The following is a 22,255-nucleotide window of genomic DNA, read 5'->3' on the forward strand; positions in this document are numbered from 1 at the left end:
CACAGTGTGACACAGTGTGTGACATAGTGTGTGACGTGTGACACTGTGTGTGTGACATAGTGTCTGATGTGTGACACAGTGTGTGTGACATAGTGTGACACTGCGTGTGTGACACAGTGTGTGACGTGTGACACAGTGTGTGACACAGTGTGTGTGACATAGTGTGTGACATAGTGTGACACTGCGTGTGTGACATAGTGTGTGATGTGTGACACAGTGTGTGTGACATAGTGTGTGATGTGTAACACACTGTGTGTGACATAGTGTGTGACACAGTGTGGCACGGAATGAGTGACATAATGTGTGATGTGTGACAGTGTGTGACACAGTGTGACACTGCGTGTGTGACACAGTGTGTGACACAGTGCGTGACACACTGCGTGTGACATAGTGTGTGATGTGTGACAGTAAGAGTGTGACACAGGGTGTGTGATAGTGTGACACTGAATGTGTGACAGTGTGTGACACTGAGAGTAAGGGGCACTGTGTGACACTGTGTGTGACATAGTGTGTAACATGTGACACAGTGTGTGTGACAGTGTGACTGTGTATGACACAGAGTGTGTGACATAGTGTGACACTGAGTGCGTGACACTGCGTGCGTGGGTCACTGAGTGTGACACTGTGTGACATGGGCATCAGGTGACACAGAGTGTGGGACAGTATATGACAATGTGAGTGTGACACTGAGTGTGTGACACTGAGTGTTACACTGAGTGTGTGACGTAGTGTGACACTGTGTGACATCAACAGTTTGGGATGTTAGTGTGTGACACTGAGAGTGTCACATAGCGTGTGACACTGAGAGTGTGACAGTGACACTGAGAGTGACACTCCGTGTGCCCATGGCTCCTCACACAGCCCTCTGTGATGCTGCCTTTTGGGGGATCCCCCAAACTCACCCTGCTGCCTTGTGGGAATCCCAAACCCCCCCAAACTCATCCTGGTGCCAAGGGGGGCTCCTGACACCCCAGCACCCCTCCTGCTGTCACTCTGCACAGGAACACAGGCTCAACAACCTGCAGTCACCCGTGGGTGACACAAACCCCACTCCTCCAAATTCTCGCTGTGTCCCCCCAAAACTGAACAGGGGGTCACCTGTGCTTGTTTGTGTGTGTGAAAGTTGCTTCCACCCCCCCAATCCACACCTGGTAATCAGCAGGAGGGGATGTTGAAATGCTTATCTGTGTGATAAAACACCTGGCAGCCCGAAAGGAGGGAGGGTTCCCAGGATTTCCAAGTGTGGGACGGCTCCCCGTCCCAACACACACCCCACAGCCTACGAGGGGCAGCCTGGATCACCTCCAGGTGCCAGCTGTCCCCCAGCACCCTTCCCGTGGGCTGAGGTGGGAAGGGGAGGCTCCCAGGAACACACCCTGCCTTCCTGGGGTGGGGTCACCTGTTTATGGGACAGTCCCCCCCGTTTTTGCAACATGCCCGGGAGGGAGGAGGGTAGGGTGATACTGCTGGATGGGGACAGCTGGATGGGGACAGCTGGATGGGCAGGGAGCTGATACCTGCACCTCTGCCACCCCTGGGTGTGAAATGTCCCCTCTGTGTGTGCAGTGTCCCCTCTCTGTGTGCAGTGTCCCCTCTCTGTGTGCAGTGTCCCCCCACACACTCACCACAGCTGGGACAGGGTGCTGCGCTGTGCCAGATTCACCCCACAGAACCATGGAATCATTTAGGTTGGAAAACACCTCCAAAACCATTGAGTCCCCACCTTGTCACCCAGCCTGGAGTGCCACGTCCAGTCCTTCCTTGGACATCTCCAGGGATGGGGACTCCAACATCTCCCTGGACAGAACATCCAGTGCCTGGCAAGCTTTTCTGTGAAGAAATTCTTCCTCCTATCCAACCTAAACCCTCTCAGGCACAACTTGAGGCTGTTCCCTCTGCTCCTGTCCCTGTTCCTGGAGCAGATCCCAAATCCCCCCGGTGTCCCCTCCTGTCGGGGACTTGTGCAGAGCCACAAGGGCCCCCTGAGCCTCCTTTTCTCCAGGCTGAGCCCTCCCAGCTCCCTCAGGGATTCTCCAGCCCCTTCCCAGCTCCCTCAGGGATTCTCCAGCCCCTTCCCAGCTCCCTCAGGAATTCTCCAGCCCCTTCTCCTTCAGAATTCTCAGCAAAATCTCTCTCACAGCCCCACTGTCAGTTGTGGGGGGAAAAACCCCCAGGGTACAGAGCATGTGTTCCCCAATTCCCCCTTCTCCCACACACCCTGCTCATCCCCATCCTCCAGCCTGCAGTGACAAGGGAACTTCTGTGCATTGCATGGTGCTGGATGTCCAAAAATAGGCTTGTGCTCACCCTCCTACGTTTGCTTTCAGCTGGGGAATCCTGTTAATGGAGTGTGTTAAAACCCAGAGAGAGGCCAGACTGAGTTCAGGCTGCAAGGGGAGGTGAAGCTTTTAAAAATGTTCACTGCTGGCGTGGTGTTTCCCTGAGTCATTAAAATCCTGCTGAAACGCTGCACATGGATCCTTGGATGCATCAGCAGCGCTTTCCAACCCTGAAAGCTCCAAGAACATTGTGAATTCAACCCAAGGAGCTCTGAGCCTGCTTCTTCTGCCTTTTCAAATGGAGAAAGAGGGAAAAGAGGAGACAAACAAGGAGCAAGCAAGGAGCCAGGGAGGAGGCTGTGGTGCTTGGCCCCATTGTTTTAGCATGATCTGTTTGTTTAACTTATCTTTTGCATTTCTAATGAGCTGCACGAGGTAACCTCACCCTGAAACCTTGTCCCAGATTCTTCTCCACAGTAGGGAAGAAGAAGGGAATGTTCATTATGTTGTAGATTGATTTTTAGACACAGGTTGTAGGATTCTCACTTTTTATCCCCATTTCTATCAGTGCCAGTGTGATTTCAGCATCTTTTCTCCTCTGACAAATGTTTCACCCTTCATGTCACCCTACTCCAATTCTCCTTCCTTTTTCTCCTTGTCTGAGATCAAGGGAAGATTTTCCAAATGAACAAGGGGCACTCTAAATGTTTTTTACCTATCTTATGTATTCTTTCAGATCATGGAATGGTTTGGGTTGGGAAGAACCTGAAATCCCGTCCAATCCCACCCCTGCCATGGCAGGGACACCTTCCACTGTCCCTGGGTGCTCCAAGCCCTGTCCAACCTGACCTTGGACACTTCCAGAGCCTGGAACCCCCTCCTGAAGGATTTCTGATGGATTTCACTTTGATTTTGGGAGGTCTTGGCTGGGGTGGGCTTGTATGAATGATGTTGGAAACCCAGACTTCTCTCATTTGAGCTCAAAAATGAACAATTTCCCCATTTTTACTTCTGGCAGCTCTGAGCTCACAGATGTGGAGGAACTTGAAACTTTCTGGCATGACATGGGACTCAGGCTCCATCAGCAGAGTTATATGAAATGAAAAATAAGACCAAAAGTATAAATTTCATTTACTATCAGAGGAAGAATTTTCCCTTTGAGTGGAATAAATGTGGAAATCTTATAGCCAAGTTACTTTTATTTTGAAAAGTCATTTACAGAGCTCTGTGAATTCCATAGTTGGTCCCTTCCAACTCGGGACATTCTATCCTATGATTAAGAGTGGTGGATACTGGGATCCTTCTGTAAGGAGATCTTCACAGAAGACTTGCACAACTATATATCTATATCTATATCTATATCTATATCTATATCTATATCATCTATATTTCTATATCTATATCTATATCTATATCTATATATCTATATATCTATATCTATATCTATTTATTAAGTATTTATATTTATATGTATCCATGTTTTCTGCACAGTTGAGAATTTCCTGGGAAAGAGGCAAGGAGGTCCATGAGAAGCTCCTGAGGATCTCCCTTTGTCCAAGAGGAAAAGGAAAAGTAGTGAGAATGTGTGTAACTGAAAGAATAATGCACATCATCTCTGAATATCCACCAATTTGTAATGTTGCTTTTAAAAAAATGTACAAGAAACCCTCCCTGGAGGGATTTGAAATCCATGTGGATGTGGCACTTGGGGACAGGGGTCAGTGGTGGCACTTGGGGACAGGGGTCAGTGGTGGCCTTGGCAGTGCTGGGGACAGTTGGACTCTGACCACAGAGGGCTTTTCCAAATTTAATGATCCCATGAACTCATTTTACAGCACTTTGTTTACAAACACACTGCTCTGATCAGTGCAATTTTAAGAAGTGAGGCTATTTACAGTTTGGAAACTCTCATGATGTGATCATCTTCCATTTTCCTGCAGCTCCTATGTAAATCACAATGAATAGCACAAGTGAAAGTGCCTGCAAGAGTCCATTAGAAACTGCCTTTATTCATTGATGAATCCTTTATTTCCAAGCCACTTTAAGATCTTTCCATTAGCTGTTTTTAAACCATTTGTTATGCACTCACATTGATTTAGTCTATTTTTTTTCCTCAAATCAGGGTATTGCACAGCACTGAGTCAACACCATTCCTGATAACAACTGTGCTTGTGATTTTATTAAAGAACAAGCTGAAGTTTGCTCTGTGACAACAGGAACCATTTGCCATGAAATCTGATTGCTGTTCCATTACATCCCCACTCTCCATCTCCTCCTCAGCTGGTACAAACCACTTCATCATCCCAGGGTCAGGAGCGGTGCTGGACGAGCCAGCCTGAAACTTTGTGGACTTACCTGAGTCACACTCTTCAAATATTGACTCAGTGCTGTTTTTCTTCTTCAAAATGGTCTCCTGGGCTGTTCATAAACTCTCCCATTCCCACCTGGTGTGAGAACAAGAGCCAGCTCTGCAAATGATGACACACATGTCCTTTAGACTCGCTGGCTTTGAAATGTTAGTTGTGCTTTTGATGTTCTTTTTTAAGTTGCTTGGGTAGGAAGAATTTCATCATCATTATATAACGTGGAAATGGCATTCAACTTTGTCCCAAATACAGGCAGGAAATGTTTATCAAACACTTCTGCTTTTTTTTTTGTTTTGTTTTGTTTTGTTTCACAGCTATCCAAACATATTTGGATACACAGAGAGTATTGGTAACTGCACTCTGCTAAAATATTGTTCATCAAATTAAGCACAGTTCCAAGAAATCTTTGCACACAATGTGATAATTTCTGCGCAGGGAACATTAACTGTGTGGCTGGTTTAGAAGGGATCTTGGTCAACTGGTTTAAAAATCCCCTTTGTGAGTGTTTTCTCTGCTGCCAGACACGTGGTTTGTCTGTTTGCTTTTTTTCCTCTCCTTGAGCACCAGCACTGTTGGCACTGTTCTTAGGCCAAGGTCAAAGTGCCTTTTGCTGGGTCTGAAATGTTCTTCCAAAGCCACAGGTCCACACTCCTTTACTCCTGCTCCAAGCAGCAGCAGAACATCCCCCTTGCTTTAAAGACAAGGATTAGGGGGTGAGGAGAGGGTCATTCCTGGAATATCAAATCCTGTCCCTCTCAATGCAGCTTTGTTGAATTCTACAGGCTTTTTCTTCCTTCTTCCCACCCCCATTGTTCCAGGGCAAACCAAGGAAGAAAGCAGTGATCCTTGACAGAGAATAATATTTACCCTCCCAGGCTTTGATCTGCTGAAATCCTGGTGCTGAGAGTTCACCTTGGTGCAGGTGAGGCTCATGGAAAGCCAGGCACAGAGAGATTCCTGGCAAAGGAAGGGCTGAACTGGAGATGTGCTGCTGCTGTGGGCTCAGCCACCACTCCAGGCTCCTCCCTACCTCATCCTGGATCTCCAGGGTTGTGGATTTTGTCCTTGGAGTGAGGTAACCTGGTCAACATGACAAAGTTGATGGGATAAACGAAGAGTTTTGACCATGAACCTGGAAATAATATTGTCAGAGAGGTGTGAATTATTGCTCCCTTTCTTTTCCAAAAAAAAAAAAAATTTCCTGCAATGTCCCACTGGAAAGAAGGGGACAAGGATGTGCAAAGTATAAAAGCTTCAAAAGTGGGGCTGCACTCAATCTCCTAGCCAGGACCCCTTGAGCATTTTTCTGAGGATTGCTACAGAAAAGTTGGTTGCAAGGAAGGGTCACAGGGTTTAAAATAATTCTCCCATAAATGGGATTGCAATCCAGATGCAGGTCCTGCACCAAGGGGTCACAGAATCCCAGACTGGTTCAGGTTGGAAGGGACCACTGGAAATCACCTGGGGCAAGACCCTGCTCAAGCAGGACCCCCAGAACCTCTTAGGATTGTGTCCAGGTGGCTCTTTGAGATCTCCATGAGGGAGACTCCAGATCCTTTCTGTTCAGTGCTCTGTCACTGCACAATAAAATTCTTCCTCATATTCAGATGGAATTTGAAGTGTTCCATTCTCCTCAGCCTCTTGTCCTGTTGTTCAGCACCACTGAGATGAGCCTGGTCCATCTCTAATCCCTCCTTCAGACACTTGCAGCCCTTCAAACCCAGGCACCTCTCCAGTTCTTGTTGCCTGGAAAGGCTGACCTGGAACAGAGACTGGACAGAGCAAAAGGGATAAAATTGGAATTTATTGAAAGGATTCACCTTGGGCAGTGCAAGAGCCTGGCTGGGGCTGCACTCAAATCAAATCCAGGATGGATCCCGGTCAGGAGTTTCACACTTTTATAAGTTTTGGTTCATCTTGGGGTCAATTGTCCAACCCCAGCCCCAGGCTATGGAGTCTCAGCCCCTGCCTTGCCCCCTTTCCTTTGGTTTGTTTCTGCTTTTTGGGTGTCCTTGAATCTCCAGCTGGGAAGGGATTGTTTTGTCACTGCCCTGTGAAGAGAACTCAATGACACCTAACAGGAAGTTTCAGAGTTACACACCAAGCAGCAGAGACTCTGAAAAATATAAAAGCTAAAACCCAAGGCATCATTTCCCCCCTCCCCATTCTCACAGAGCATTGGGGTGTCCCATGTCCAAGGATGCCAATTGTGAACAGGGTAAAGTGATGCTCCCTCACTCCTAGGATCTGTCCCCTCTTTCCAAACTTCCAGGAGAGCTTTGTCACTTTTGTCACTTTTGGCCCTGTGATTGGGGTAGGTGCCAGTGTTAGAGGGGCTGTTATCACTGATTTGTTCTCCTTGCTAGAGATAGTGAAAAGATGGATGAAAATAATGAAGAAAACGTGGTTCTGGTGTTTTCAACCAGCTGAAACAGGGTGTAGAAATTCCTCAAAGCTTCACTTTCTTCAGGTCTTTCATTTAGCCAAAACCCTTAAAGTACAATCTGAGAGTAAAATTATTTCTTTGGTTTTTTTTGTTGTTTTTCTTTTTGTTATTTTTATTTTTTCCAGAGGAGATATGGAGAGTTTAGGCACAAAGGGGGCAAATAATTAGTTCTGTAGGTCCAAGAACAATAAATGAAGGTGACACAGATACTTTTTAAGGACAAAGGGAGAGGTGCTGTGTAACATTCCAGTCAGTGTTGCCTGTGGACTTGAAGAGATCAAAGCTGGAAACAAAGGCTCTGTATTTTCACAGTGCCAACCACTAAGCCAGGAGATCCTCCAGAGAAAACCATCCCAGAACTTTGGGAAAATGGGAAGCTGGCTCCTTTCTGTGAATGTTGAAGAGTAAGAGGTCACTGTGTCTCCCACACACGTTACTTGGTGGGGAAATAAAAGGACACAACACACAGAGCAAGAGCTGGGAGCACCACGAGGAAAAACAAAACCCTTTTTATTCTGCACAAAACCCTCTGTCTGATGGGTGGCTGAGAAGCCAAGAGCAAGACATGGTTACAAGTTGTGAAAAGCTCCTGCACACAGAGATTAAACAAGGAACAGATGAAAATTACTCCCTCATTCCCTTGGAACAGGGTTGGAATACGCAGAGCCAGGGTGAGGAAGGTTTTGCAGGGGTGTGGGGCTGTGCCAGAGTTCACAGTGAGGCTCTTGAGAGCGGGGTCAGATGAGGAAAAATGACATTTTAATGCCCTCAGGGCCAGAGTCACAAGGTCTGAAGGCTACACACAAGTGGTTTGTGTCACAGTAACCCCCAAAAGCCGTGCTGGAGCTGCAGGACCCTGGGAACACTTGGCACTAAAAGTGACTTTGAGGTCACTGTCAGCGTGATCATGTGTGAAATCCTGGCTTTGCTGCCCCTGGTGGGAGAATCTCCTTAGATTTCAGGGAGGTTAAAAATTCACCTGCTCTCCGGGGTTCACCCTTTCCCTTCCCAAATATTTATTATTATCAATTGATCCCAATGCACTTGGGATGTATTTCTGGCTCAAACCTGCCACCACTGTTGTGCTCAATGAATCATAAGAGATATTAAATGTATCACCCAGCCCTCGTGGCACACTCTGTTCTAGGAAAGCATGACAGCAATGCTCATCATCCCATCCTCCATGGAACCACCAGGGAAATATCTCCCAGCATGAGACCAGCACTGGAAATACTCCCATAAATCCAGGTATGACTCAAATACCGACTGAAATAGCCCCTGACTGAGAAGACCTTTAAGCCTGCACGGATCTGCAGAGCTGAAGACGTTGCAGTGTGTGTGAGGTGTCACCTGACAGCAGGTGAGTGACATGGATGGTCTGACACTGTCACCCTCCCCTGGGATGTCCTGGTGGCTCCGGGTGTCGGAGCTGGAGTGGTGTCGGAGCTGTAGGAGTGACAGTGTTCAGGTTGGGATAGATGGAGACATCCCTAAAGTCAGGGCTTGGAACTTGTGTTTATTGCAAAAGGGCCCTGCCTGGAGCTGGAGGGCAGTAAGGGAGTGGGGGGTAAGAGAAAAAGTACAGAGAGCTAAGAGGGAAAGCTCAGAGAGTGAGGTTTCCAATTACAATACAATAAATCTTCTTCTGTGCTGAATATTCTAATTTTCACTAACCAATCTAATACCAGATACAAATCCTATAGCATTTACATACAGCCTATAAGAATCATTGCATTCCCATACTGTGTTACACTTTAAACCCTAAAAACTTCTCTTTGGGCCCTTCTGCCAAGGCAACAGGGTCTTCTCTGACCTTTGGACTGTCTGCAAGCAGAGGGAATTGTTCAATCCAGAGGGGATTCCTTTCAGCTGGCCATCCTATTGTTTTCTAGTTATTTAGTAACTAAGGTTTGGTATCTCAAAGATGGCTTTCATTTCAATCTCGCTTATAGTTTTCATATTCTCAAAATCTTTTGCCAGGTTATTTATAAGGTTTTCCTGTTCATCCTTCCCAGCAGAGTGGGACCTTTGCTGCCTGTGGCTGCAGTTTGTCACTGTGCAGCCAAAGCCCTCTGTGCTGAGCTGCTGGATGGTCAGCTGCTGGCTGGGAGCACATCCCAGCTATTAATATTATATCTGTTACATGGAAGTGCTTCCATCAAAAGCCTCCAACTCCTACAGGACACTCCACTTTTGCTCTTTGATGAATATTCCAGCTGCTTTGTTCTGCCTCCAGTGCCAATTTATTCACTTCTCTTCCACTGTTTGAAGGTCCCCTCTTTTATGTCATAGCTGGAAGATAAATTGAGCTGTAGTTTTGAGGGGGACTGAAGGCCAACTGTACCTTCAGCCAGGCCACTGGGGCAGGCAGCTCCTTTCTATTTATAGTGGAAGTTCTATTTTAGCAAGTAGTGAAGAGCCTGGCAAGGAAAGCCAGGAGAGGCAAGCTCCTTCCAGTTAAGCTTATTTAACTTTCACATTTTCCAGGATCCTGTGGGCTGAATTGAGGCAGTCTGTGCTCATATGGTACAGAGGGATCAAAAGAAAAAAAAAAAAAAAAAAGAGAGAGAAAGAACAAGCATCTGATGTGGAAAATCCTCCTGTGGTAGAAAATCTGACTCTGGTAGGAAACCTGACTGTGGTGGAAAACTTCCAAGAACTCAGACTGTGGAAAAGGCCACTTGAGGAGATTTCCTCTCTGTTTCTTTGCAGAGGCAGACAATAATCTCATCATGAAACAAACCTTTTGCTTCTCATCAACTTGCATTCATTTCCATCCATGTACAATCCCAGAATTTCTCATTTATATGATTAATAGTGACATACAAGAGTATTTCCATCACCTCCTGTCTATAAGGGGACTCAGAGGACTGAGTTCCTCCTGCTTCTGGCCCATGGATCTGTCCCTGGGCTGGCATAAATGCAGAGTATTTTCAGAGTATTTTCCCTTCTTTAGTGGGTTAAATGATACCTCAAAACATCCCAAAGACTTCCAAGGAAAGGCTGGTTGTTTATTTAAACCCCAGGTCACAGTAGCCCTCTCCCTGCAGGGCAATAGATGAGTTAGAAGCTTTCAGTCATGTAGATCATGTTTGTACAGCAGGGTGGATCTGTTGTCTTGAATGATCATTCCCCTGCTCCCCAAAGAGAGGGAAAATAAGCACCTGTCCTGTCAGATTGGCTCAGACCAGGAGTGGAATTTCGGGTGGGTGAGGTGTCACTCTCACTGCAGCTGATTTCACACCCTGATCTGAGGGTTTGTTTGTGCCTTTTATCGCTGTGTTGTTACCTGGGATTTGTGTTTCACCAGGGAGGTTCTGGTGGCCACATCCAGAGCTGGTGTCAGCACTGCCACCAGCCTGATGAGCAGCAGTGACAGCTTTAGGGAGGTGAACATCCTTACCCAGGCCATGGTGTCCTGTGCCTTGCTCTCTTTTCACTCTGATTTTAATTCAGCAGTTCCTGAAGGGGGGAGAATAAAAGCAAGATTCCATTGTGTATTCCCAGCCCTCCTGGCCTCAGTGGGCAGCCAGGATCACAGGTTGTGGCTTGGGGAGGTAAAGCACAGTCAGGCAAGGTGGATGTGGTGCAGTTAGAGCTCTGTGGGCACAGAAAGCCCCAAGCAGAGTGTCTGTTTTGTTGGATCCCAGAAACCTGGGGATTTTTGAGCTTTCTGACACTGACCCCCTGGAGAGCACTGCTTCTGACCTGAGGCTCCAAATTTGGGTGATGAGTTAAAATCAGGGGTGTGCAGTTAAATAGAAGTGTATGATTTCACATGGGGAAGGGTTTGGAATTTGGGGTTTTTATAGTACAGTAATAGGTATGGGACAAGATGGAAGATTTTGGGTGGTGTCTCTTTTGGTGCTCATCTTCCTTCTTGTTCATGGTTTCAGGCAGCAGTTTGTGGTTGGTCAGTGTCACACTGAGGGTCACAGAAATTTAGTTATTGGGTTAAAAGGATAAATAATAGAGGTATTAATTCTCTATTGGGCTGTTTAGCTTTAAAAGACCTTGTAGCTAGCTGGATTCATCTCCATTTTGCTCACTTTTATCTGGTGGCTGGAAGTGTTGCTGAACTTTCTGTACTTTTGATAAGATTTAATAAACAACCAAGTCCAAACATAAGAAAATAGTTTCCTTTGTGTGTTTTTTAATCCTGGTTCTGAGTGAAGACAGAGGAGACTCCAGACAAACCCCTAATTAAGTGGTGCAAAACACCCCCACCATTAAATATTTGTCCACCACTTTCTGTTCAGGTCCTCAAGAAAATGGAGACAAGATTTCACTGCTGAGTACCTGAGCCAGACCCCAGTAAGAGTCACCCAGAAAAAGGTTCTGCCCTTTCTGCTGCCTTTTCTATGACCTGAACAAGGCTCAAAATGAGAGGCACAACTTCCAAGAGAGCTGGGGATGGAACTTTGGACAAGAGCCTGAGGTGACAGGACACAGGGAATGGCTTCCCACTGCCAGAGGGCAGGGATGGATGGGATATTGGGAAGCAATTTTTGGTTGTGAGGGTGGGCAGGCCCTGGCACAGGGTGTCCAGAGAAGCTGTGGCTGCCCCTGGATCCCTGGAAGTGTCCAAAGCCAGGCTGGATGGGGTTTGGAGCACCCTGGGACAGTGGAACATGTCCCTTCCCTTGGCAGGAGTGGGACTGGGTGTGCTTTAAGGTCCCTTCTAATCCCAACCACTCTCAAATTCTAGGATTGCTACTGGTCTTGTGATTTTTTTTTAATTCTCCATCAATTCCATATGCTTCCCTTCTCTCCTTTCTCAAGGCCTAGGCAAAGCCAGCCAACAATCAACATTTTGCAACTGCTGTAACTTTTGTGATTGTTTTGGATGCTGGAAAAGCAATACCCCAGGAAAGAGGCCAAAGCAGAAATGTGTCAAGTTTCAGGGCTGCTGATAAGATGGGGAAAGGATCTGTTTCCCTGGCAGCCAAATCATAAATGACAGTTGAAATCAAGCAGTGATTTCTATTTTTATTCATGTTTTCTCTTTGCTGTGCTTTCACCAAATCTTTTTGCAGAGAGAAAGGAAGAGTCTATTGCAAGCACTGCCTGGGGAAGGGCAGGGATCTGGGCTTTTTTCCATGGATTCTCTGTTAGTTACACAAGGAAACTGCAAACACATCATCCCTCCTCCTTTATTGATCACTTCATGGCAAACACTGGTGCAAAATTAATTTTTCCTCATTTTCTTGCTCTGCTCAAGCTCATTTATTCCATCCAAACCAAACACTATGCTTAGGGAAAACATCCCTCTGCCTTGTCCTTTCTCCAAGGGCCATGCTGTCTCCTCTCCCCTCACATCCAGCTTTTCCTCTCTATGGTCTGTGGATGTTTCATGGATGGACTGAAGGACAAAAACCATCTCTGTGTCTCCCCCCACAGCTCTGCTGCTCCTGGCTTTGGGGGTGACATCCTCTGACAAGAAGCTCATCCCCTCTGGGGTCACTCCATCAGCTCAGCCGGAAAATATTTTGCTCTCAGCAGACAGGAGAAGCTCTTTGTTAGCACCTGTGCCTGTTATGAATCAGTTGACAGCACTTGAGTGGAAAGATGCTTTGGCTCGAGGTGGATCCATTAGTGAGCTTCTCTGAGGTTTTGATTCAGCCAAGGAAGCAGGAGCCTCTCCAGGAGCTTCTATGTGCTCTTTTTATTTTATTTTACTCAGCTGTTGGTACCTCTGGCACCCTGAAGAGAAAATCACAGAATTCTAGAATTACAAAATCATAGAACCACAAAATCACAGAATAGTTTGGGCTGGAAGGGACATTAAAAATCACCTCATTCCACCCCCTGCCATGGGCAGGGACACCTTCCATAGCCCAGCTTGCTCCACCCTGGTCTGGAACACTTCCAGGATTGGGAAGATGACATGGGGGAGTCTTTTATGTTGCCTTCTTCCAATCTTCCTGTGGGTTTCCCTCCACCCTCACTACAAAAACCAGAGCTGGCCCTTTGCAGCCATCCTTCATCCAGCACCCTGGAGGCATGAAACTGCTGAGGAAGGATTGCCCCACAAGCACCCAACCCTCTCCTGCTGAGGAAGGATTGCCCCACAGGCACCCAGCCCTCTCCTGCTGGAGGAAGGATTGCCCCACAAGCACCCAGCCCTCTCCTGGTGGGGGAAGGATTGCCCCACAAGCACCCAGCCCTCTCCTGGTGGGGGAAGGATTGCCCCACAAGCACCCAGCCCTCTCCTGCTGGAGGAAGGATTGCCCCACAAGCACCCAGCCCTCTCCTGGTGGAGGAAGGATTGCCCCACAGGCACCCAGCCCTCTCCTGGTGGAGGAAGGATTGCCCCACGAGCACCCAGCCCTCTCCTGGTGGAGGAAGGATTGCCCCACAGGCACCCAGCCCTCTTCTGCCCCTGCTCCTGGTCCCTGGGAGCTGGCAGGGACCAAGCTGGTCCTTGGAGCCAGGGATCAGAAGGACATGGCAGTGCAAAGAGCAAACACAGCCACCCTGAAAACAACACCCTTGATGCTGCAGAGCAGCACAGATCACCCAAACCATCTCCATACAGCCCCCTCCTCCTTAACCCCACAGCAACCCACCACAACTGCAAAGATATCTCAAGGCAGTAAATTTTGGAAATTCAGCTTCCTCCTGGCTTGATTTCAGCCTGGATTAACTCTTCTTTAAGATTTGAAATAGCCCTCATGTCAAATTTGATTTGTACAGGTGATGTTTATTTATTGCAGATCATTCTTTCCCCCTCTTTTTTGGCAACAACATAGCTGGTGATCCAGATATACCTGCTCCAATTATAACATATTTAGAATGTTTAGAAGGCCTTAATAGCTCTTAATAAATATTATTATGTTTGATTTAAAGGCCTTAACCAAGACAGAGGATCACTGGCCTGGGTGTGGTACCAAACAGAGAAATGCAACCATGTTTGCTCCCCAAAATGTGCAAACTGGAAAAAAATCAAGAAAAAGAAAGTGTTTAAACATATTGGCAGAGAGCAGAGTGAAACACTGAATGATCAAATGGTCTGTGGGAGGGTACAGGGGGCTCTGACAGAGTCTGGATGTAAATCCAGATCAGAAGGTATCCCCAAGCCACATATCAGCTGCTCCCTCTCTCACATCTGTCTTCAGGGCCCCTCTTAGAGAAGGATTAGGGAAAAATCCCCGTGGTGAAAACACCACTGCAAGAAAGGACTGAGGGCAAGGGCTCGTGTCTCCTGCAGCCCTGGCCTGTCCTGTCCCCTCTGGGCAGGAGGACATTAATGCTGGGGAGGCAGGAGATGGATGCACAGACCTCCCACCCAGCTCAGGCTGGAGGCTTGGTTGGTTTTGGTTGGAGCTGTGTCCATGCTCAGGCACGCTCAGACGTGTGTCAGTGCAGCAGAGCTGGCTGCACTTCCATGGCAGATAAACAGTGATTGATAAAAAACTGTTTAAATGACTGCCATAGGAGTACATGCTAATTTTTTTTTTTTTTTTTTTTTTTTTTTTTTTTGTTGGAGTTTGTTAATTTTTCTGCAGCAAGACCATCCCAAGCATTTGGAACCCATCTGCACATCCAACATTGTCCAAGAGGATGTGATGGAGGGATCAGAGATTTAAACTTCCTATCCCCTGTGGCTCCTTACAAGAGTCATTAAAAGCAAGCTTTTCAAATGTGTCCTGTGATGATGAGACACTGCTTTTTTTCTCATCCAATCTCCACTTTTTCATTTCCAGATCTGCCCTTTGGTAGAAAGAACTGCTCATGGAAAGGCAGTCCTGCATCACTGTTGGTAAAATGCTGATTTTTTACATGCCATGCAGCTTCTGTGAAACAGGAAATATTACAGCTTTTAGAAATCCATATAGAAATTCTAATAGTAGGACTAATTATAAAAAATGGTCACTTTTCTGGGCCTAGCATACAAATCTACACTTTTTAAATGTGCCTTTTGTCTCTGCAGGAGTCTGACTCTTTAAATGAAAGAAAATAAATATACAAGCAATTAGAGCCCTTATTTTTGTGGAGGCTTTTTCCTAAAATAATCCATCCTAAACACATCATGTGCAGCATAAAATAATGAGAAATACATTGAAGCCCTGAGGAATTGGAATTGCACCTGAATCCTTGCTCTGCAAAGGGCGTGTTGATGAATTTCAGTGCAAAAATTGGGATTTCTTGAAGGTCAATGAGTACAGATAGAAATTATTATATTAGGCAACACTAATCAGACTGAGGCTGGTCTAATCAAAGGTGTGAGGAGTCGGCTTTGGCTCTGCTTGGCAGCACAGAGCCCGTTAATCCGAGTGCCAGAGATGCTGAAACATTCCTTTAATAGGGCATGAGCCAAGCCCTGCAGGCTGCCAAGAGCTGCCTCTGAAATTCATGGGAACTGGGGGTGTGTGGCACCTGGCAAGCCCCAGCTTGCTGTAAAAAAACCTCTTTGGAAAGGAAAGGGATTGCATCCCAGGGCCTGGTGCAGTAAACTGGCTGTGGCCTCAGCCAGCACGAGGGATCACGGTGTAGGGAAGCTCATAAAGCAGTGTGGGGAGTGTGCAGCCTGAGCTTTTACAGGCTGGAATTTCATTCACACATCCCCAATCACATGGCTCGCTCTTCCATGGTTGTACAACAAAGTTTTATGTCATGTCACAGGAAGATCTACTTAGCCTGGAGAAAGGAGGAGATTCCCCACCACTGGTGCTGGAAAACATCAGTGCCTTTGCTGCTGGGAAATGGGCAGAGGTTCCCAGCAGCTGCTGAGGCAGTGCCCAGGCTTGGCACTGGCTTGGAGAGCACTGCAAGAGAGTTGAACTCGGTTAAACCTTCACACCAAGCCCAGACAGAGAATGGAAAAAGGCAGATTTTCCCTCTGCCACCTGTTCAAGCTCCAAAGTCAAAATGCACAAAGCCAAACATGCTGATGAGGTGTGCACCCACATATTCCCACTGTGCTGGCACTGCTGAGGTACCTCCAGTCCTGGGGGCAGCTTTGGGTCCCTCATGGCAGGACACTGAGGGGCTGGAGCGTGTCTGGAGAGGGGAATGGAGCTGGGAAGGGGCTGGAGCACCAGGAGAGGCTGAGGGAGCTGGGAGGGCTCAGCCTGGAGAAAAGGAGGCTCAGGGGGCCCTTGTGGCTCTGCACAAATCCCTGCCAAGAGGGGACACTGGGGGGATTTGGGATCTGCTCCCAGGGAACAGGGACAGGACAAAGGGAAATGATCCCCAATTGCACCAAGGGAGGTTTAGATTCAATATTAGGAAAAATTTCACTGCCCAGAGCAGTGGTGGAGTCCCCATTCCTGGAGGGATTTAAAAGCTGTGTGGATGTGGCACTTGGGGACGGGGTCAGTGGTGGCCTTGGCAGTGCTGGGGGAATGGTTGGACTCCATGACCTCAGAGGGCTTTTCCAAGCCTAGTAAGTCCATGATTCTGTCTTCCAAGAGGTTCCTCACAGCTCACCAGCCCCTCAGCTCTGCAGGAGGGTAGCTCAGAGATTTCTGGAACTGTTGTAGTGCCTGGAAATCACCAGGAGAGGATGAGGTCTCATGGCCAAGATCAATGGCAGAACAAAAAAAACCAAAGGGCAGAAATGGCCTGCGAAATATTTTTGCTGATATTTTGTGTTTTGAAGCTCATCCCTGCAGGCATTTTCCTGAAACCAAATTCACTGGTGTTGTCATGAGGGTTTTTTCAGCCATTCCTGCAGCAAATCTTGCTCATCTGGCATCTGACCTCCTTTCTGAGCAGTGATTCTTATCTCTGAGTTGAGCAAAGCACATGAAATATGATTTCATCTGCTGAGGATGCAGGTAAGAAGGATAAGAAGAGATAAGAAGGAACTGGTTGGCCAGCGTGAGATGCAAAGGAGATTACAGGAACTTTGCATCACTCCTACACAAACAAGGTGGCTGATGAAGCCTGTGAGAAGCAATGATCAGGGCTCACCCCAGAATATCTGGTGCACCTGATGTGCATGTTTTTGTATGCTTTGATTATACACAATATACCAAAATAAAATCAACAAAAATACCCCATTATCTGCCCTACTCCGGCCCCCATGAGCTGGACAATGAAATTTCCTAGAACCACAGAATGTTCTGACTCAGAAGGGACACACAAGGGTCACTGAGTCCAACTCCTGGCCCTGCACAGGGCACACCAAGTGCCACATCATGTGCCTGAGAGTGTTCTCCAAATAATCCTGGAACTCTGGCAGCCTTGGGGCCATGAGCACTTCCCTGGGGAGCCTGTTCAGTGCCCAACCACCGCTGTGTGAAGAAATTTGACCCAATTCTGAAGACATGTAACCTAGTCCAGCTCTCTGGGGCATTAGAAGTCAGTTTAAGTGGCCTCTTCTCTCCTTACACATTTACTTCCCCATTTCAGCCAGTAGGTCCCATTCATTTCATTGCTTTCAGAGCTCAGTTTTACAGGGGAAAATGTTTGGATTTTATTGTTATCATAAGCTGTGAAGGTTTGACCCAAAATCTACTCTAACCAGGAACACTGTAGAAAAAGAAAGTGGCCTTTTCTGATCTGAGGACCTTGCACAACAAGCCATGAACGTTTTGTAACAACAGCTGGCCCAGGGGTCCTGCCAGGACATGATCCTGGCTTGGCTTTTGAGAAGGAATTCTTGGCTCTGAGGCCCTGGTACAGATTGCCCAGAGAAGCTGTGGCTGCTCCTGGATCCCTGGAAGTGTTCCAGGCCAGGTTGGACAGGGCTTGGAGCAGCCTGGGACAGTGGAAGGTGTCCCTACTCATGGCAGGGGTGAGATGAGACGGGTTTTAAAGGTTCCTTGTAATCCAAGCCATTCTGTGATTCCATGACAAGGGAACAGAGTACCACGTGGTGTTTACTCACACTAGGTAATTTCTGGACCAGAGCAGCTTTTGGAACGTGCCTTGCTTTATGCCCAGAGCAGCTGTAAGTCCTGCTGACACTCTGAGTCACACTAAACAAGGCTGGAAAAAAAAATAAAAATATTGATCCTGCTGTAAACCCAGCCAAACTCCCATCATCTTCCCCAGAGCCAGGATGTTACCCTGGGACTCTCTGTACCACAAGCTGTTCCATGCAGATGCACCTCTGATCTTCTTCAAAGCTCTGCTGGTTTTCCTGGGGCTGCAGATGGCTTTGGGATCTGCTGCTGGAGCAGGGCTGGAGCAAGTGCTCAGAGGAAGGAGCCAACAAACAGCAACTCCAGCTCAGAGGGGCTGCTGTGGCTTTGCAGATCTTACATCCCTCCAGAGCATCCCAGCAGGGGAAGACAGCAGCAACATTCAAACCTGAACAGTGCTTAAAATTCCCAGGAGATTTCAAGGATGATGAGGGATGTTAAACACACCCCCCATCCTTGAAATCTCCCTTTTCCAAACGTCATTATTTTCCACACAATGGAAAATAAAGTATCCTCTGTAATGTGTGGTGAAAAGGTCAAACCCGCTGCAATTTGGGAATATAATGCTTCCGACCAGGGCTTTCCTGGGAAAAACATTTCCCAGAATTTTTTAACGTTACCAATCTTGGAAAAGTACTGCTTGAGCCATGAATGGTGGTAGAGGGGAAAAAAGAAAAGGCAGATTTCTTGTATGGCCACGAGATGGCAGCTGGAGCCTGGGAAGTCCTTTGCAGACACAGTAGCTCCTATGGAAAACCAAGCCATTTGCCAACCCAGCCCACATTTGGGAATACGCACCTGCACCGTGCTGGCTTTGAACATTTTGTGTGTGTGCTCTGAGCTCTGGAATATCTGATTACCCCTTTCATTTCCCTGCTCCTCTGAGCCTTCCTCGATTAGTCAGTATCAAATAAATGGTTTTAAGCAATGTAATCCCTGCTGATATGAAAACACTGGTCTAACACTGCTGTTAGGATCCAGTCTGCCCTCACACCCAATTCAACAGAGCCAGATGCTCTGCCCACCTCGTGCCACCACCACTCCTTTCTGCAATTTCTTCTGGAACTGGACTTTAAATGGCTGATTTTGTGTGACCACATCTCAGCAGCAGTTTAAGCATGGATGCCCTTCATCCCTGCAGTGCAATTTTCTTGGGCTTTGCAAAGCTCTGCTGGACATACCCCACCAAGATTTGAGAGAATATTCACAAGGAGTTGAACAACACCTTTTTGAAGGCAGTGAGAGGCCTGAGGTTTCTCAGCCTTGTTAAGGTCCTCACAGGGACTAGAGAAATGTGAACTGGAAAATGGTGCTTTAGGGCAGAAATTAATTAACCTGGAGGAAAGAATGATCATTTACATAGGTGGATTTTAAGACTGTGAAAGAAGCACGTGGAGTGGTCAAGGTAGTAATTTGGAAATCCTGCTGTGAAGCCATTTGGTTTGGAGCCAGCCTACATGAGAAGTGTCAATGCACTTGGCTGCTTTCCCCAGAAGTGACAGCTTGGTACACTCCATCCCCACCTTCCCCAGCTGTTCTGCATATGCCAATGCTGCACGGGAATTCTGCCCTTTGCATAATGGAAAACATGCTAAAAATTCCGTATTTCTACCTGTGGGAGATCTTCACATGGTGTTCAGCCATCACTGCCCATCTTTACTCCCTTCCAGCTCTGTAATTCCCTGTTGAGTTGATAATCATAACAAAAGCTGAGCAATTTCTCAGCTGAGCCAGGTAACAGCACCTGCCACTTCAGAACCACCTTAAAGAACAAAGGAAAATGGTATTCAGTTTGTAATTCCTGTTACTGTGCTGGTTGGCACAACTGGAACTAGAGGAAGATGGAATGGTTTACCCACACCCCAAGCTAGGACAGACCCAGCCCCTAAAGCCTGGTATCCCACAAGTTACCCATGGTATCTCCTGCTAGAAGAAAACATCCCTGCTCCTCTCCCCCCTTGCTTTCACATGCCACGAGGAGATATCCCCTAGGAACTCTCATGTTTCTCACAGCAGCAGGAGGGATTTCTTGGCAATTGGGAGGCGGGAGGAAGGAGTTGCAGGGGGAATGCTGAACAGAACAAGGAGGAAATTGTTACAGGCCCTGGAAAAGGTGAAGAAACATCACAATGATTTCTGCACTTCTCCAACAGTTTGGTTTGTGGGATGGGAGTTGCCACTGCTGTGGGTGAATTTTAGTGAGCTTTCCTCTTTCTGAAGGGTGTAAGCTGATTTTATAGAACAGGGGAACACAGCCAGATCAGAGCTGTTCAATTCTCTTTTTCCTGACCCATTGTGAGTCATTTACAAAGGTTTAGACCAAGTTAAAGCAAAGATGAATTTCAGAGCCTGTGGGTTTATATTTTGCAGCTGCTTTTCTGAGACCTGATCCAAGGACCAGCAACGTTACCAGGCACCTTCCCTCTGACATCAGAGGGCATTAGGATGGAATTTATGCATTTGAGAGAGGTTTTCTAATAATTTATTTAAACACTGGAGAGAGAAGCAGTGATTCAAGTCAGGCTGAGGGTTCAAGATTAGCACTCAAGAAGAGTGCCAAGACCTGTGGATTTTCTTGTAGTTTGGAAATGGGGCGTTAACCTTGGGAATGGTACAGTCCTCAGGAGGACTCAGGAGGAAGGGATGATTCCCACCCCATTCTCCCCTAATCTTCAAAGCTTCTGTATCCTAATGACATCCCCTTGCTGTCCTTGGGGCTCTGTGGACTTTCAGGAGGCAGATCATAGAATCATGGGATGTTTTGAGTTGGAAGAGACTTTAAAAACCATCTCATTCCATCCCTGTGCCATGGGCAGGGACACCTGTCCAGGTTGTTCCAACCTGGCATTGAGCATTTCCTGGGATGGGCAACCACAGCTTCTCTGGGCACCCTGTGCCAGGTGAAAAACCACAACCACAGGGAAGAATTTTTTCCTAATCAGGTCTCACACTGAGGGATTCATAGTGTTCCTGTCCCACTGCTTTCAGAGCATTGTCCATAACCATCAACTGCCCATGGATGCAGAGAAACTTCAGCTTCTGGAGATGATTCACGTGTGCAACAGAATGCACAGGGCCTGTGTGTCTTGATGTGAGACTGGTTTTGCAGCAGGAGCTGGGACACCACTTAATGTCCCGTGCAGAAGAAAGAGGGAATGAAAAAGTGGGAAGTGGATCTCACAGATCACATAATTGGAAACCAGGAAAGCTTTGAAAATTTTAAAGTAAGGAATCACAGAATCATTAAAGTTTGAAAAGCCCTCTAAGATCATTGAGTCCCATGGTTCCCCCAGCACTGCCAACACCACCACTAACCCATGTCCCCAAGTGCCACATCTACAAGAAACTGAAAGGATGCATTGAGAAAAGTTAACCAACGTTGTCTCTTGGTCATTGCAGAGGGCAGTGTCTTCCTGCAGCAGAGCTGTTTGCAGGCTCCAGTGATGTCACTGGGAATGCCTGGCTTGCTGTGGGATGGGACACTGGGAAGGGAATGGGCCTGTGCAGTGCTAAAACATAGAGAGCAAGTGACACTTTGGGGTGTCCCTCAGCAGCTCCCAAGCCCCCCTCCCCTGCTCAGTCCAAGGCAGACCTGTTCCATCACAGCAGTGCCTGTAGGTGAGCACTCACAGGTGCACAGGAAGCTCCCAGCACAGCAAAACTGCTCCAGTTCTGCTCCCACAGGGCAGATGCAGTGAGAGGATCAGTGGGAAGAGCTGTGGGCGGTAAGATCCTAGTTATACCCTCTGCTAAAGATCCGTCATGAGACTGATGGAGTGCTCCATGGAAGTGGGGTTGGAACTTAGTGATCTTTAACATCTCTTCCAACCCAAACCATTCTGATTCTTTTTGCTTTCTTGTCCAGTTAGTGTGGACAAAACACTTGGGAGATGTCCTGGCTGAAGACCAGGAGCATGAAAAGAGTAGCTCCATCATTCAACCTGCTCTTGAGGCAGCTGAGATCTCTTCAGACACGAGCATCCATCTCTTGTTGGGATGTTGCTTCTGCAGCCTGGCTCAGGGAAGCACTTGCACAACTTGCCAGCCCATCCCTTGGCCCAGCTCACAGAACTTGGGCTGCCATGGATCCTGTCTGACCAGGGGCAGGCTCACAGCTGTGCCCCAGTTGTGTGGAGAACTCGGGATCATAAAAAGAGCTGAAAACTGGGACACCCCTGAGGGTTTGTTTCCACAGTCATCCCCGGCCATAAATATGAGGGCTGTGATTTCTAAATCCCATCCTCCAGATTTCTTTCTGGCAGATGTCTGGATCCTTTTCTCATTGCACTC

The sequence above is a fragment of the Catharus ustulatus genome, chromosome 6 (genome assembly GCF_009819885.2).
Source record: "Catharus ustulatus isolate bCatUst1 chromosome 6, bCatUst1.pri.v2, whole genome shotgun sequence".
Lineage (NCBI taxonomy): Eukaryota > Metazoa > Chordata > Aves > Passeriformes > Turdidae > Catharus > Catharus ustulatus.